The following is a 1,253-nucleotide window of genomic DNA, read 5'->3' as shown; positions in this document are numbered from 1 at the left end:
AGGGTGCAACACCGGGACTTCCCGGGAGGTCACCCATCCCAGTACTACTCCGGCCCAAGCGCGCTTAACTGCGGAGTTCTGATGGGATCCGGTGCACTAACGCTGGTATGATCGCACCCGTTATGAGCTTGTCGCAGTGTGTACTTAGCAAACCGCGACCCACGTGCGAATCCACCCCGGCCACCCACCCCCGTCGAGGTGCACACCCTCCCTCGCGAAGTGCGCCCCGTTCGCCAAGTGTGAGCCCTGCCCGGGTGCGCGCACCTTGCTAGGGCGTCGGGTGTGCACCCGGCCCGGCCTACGTGCGTGCACCTGGAGGGGGCGTCGTGTGCGTGCAGTGTCCCGTCTGCAACGCGGTGCCCACACACCACCTCGGGCGCAACGACCTGCGCTCACATGTGGGCCGAGTGCACCTTGGTGCATGTTCGGGGCGCCTCGGGTGCACGCTCGATCTTGCCCCGGTGCACCAAGGCGCTCGGTTTGCCCCGGGTGCGCACTTGGTGCAAGGTGGGCACCCAAAATAGGGATCAAGCACCAAAACACAAGTTTCGGGATGCAAAATGGGACCCAAGGACCACAAATGCGTTCCAAGACCCATGATGGGTCCACGAGAACAAAAATGTGTTCCGAGACTTAATAAACAAATATTGGGTTTTAGGAGAAGAAACATGCTCTGATGCCCAAAACGAGAATCGACCCCGAAAAGGCCACAGGCCAAAAGTGGGATGCGAGACAAAAAAAAATGGGACCCGAGGACCAAAATTGGGTTCCCAGGTCGAAGACAGGGCAACCGGACAAGAAACGACCTCTAAGGCTCGAAATGAGTCCCGACGACTAAAACTTGACAAGAAGCACCCATCAGGCACCCAACTCGACACCCATGGGATGCCGACCCACCCGGGCTTCCACCTAGCACACCTTGGCACCCACCCACCCTCGCACCCAACCTCGCACCCAACTTAGCACCTTTGAACCCACATTGGCACTCACCCTGACCCTGGCACCTTGGAACCCACATTGGCACTCACCTTGACCCTGGCACCCACCTTTGCACTCACCTTGGGACCCACCCTGGCTCCCACCTCGGCACCCACCCAGACACCCACCTTGGTTCCTTGGCACCCACCTTGGATCCTTGGCACCCACCCCGACACCCACCTTGGCACGCAACTTGGCTACTTGCCACCCACCTTGGCTCCTTGACGCCCACCCCGACAACCACCCCGTGACCTACCCTGGCTAGGGTTGGTGCA

At 60.4% G+C, this 1,253-nt stretch overlaps 1 non-coding gene across 1 annotated transcript; it reads right to left on the bottom strand.

Annotated features, from left to right (window-relative positions):
• LOC131864414 (5S ribosomal RNA) lies at positions 1 to 119 on the bottom strand. The gene has a single exon (XR_009363221.1). It is a non-coding gene; the product is annotated as a 5S ribosomal RNA (ribosomal RNA).
• Between the last annotated feature and the right edge of the window lie 1,134 nt (positions 120 to 1,253).

The sequence above is a fragment of the Cryptomeria japonica genome, unplaced genomic scaffold (genome assembly GCF_030272615.1).
Source record: "Cryptomeria japonica unplaced genomic scaffold, Sugi_1.0 HiC_scaffold_85, whole genome shotgun sequence".
NCBI classification, from domain to species: Eukaryota; Viridiplantae; Streptophyta; class Pinopsida; order Cupressales; family Cupressaceae; genus Cryptomeria; species Cryptomeria japonica.
This window is presented reverse-complemented; position numbering and strand designations above follow the sequence as displayed.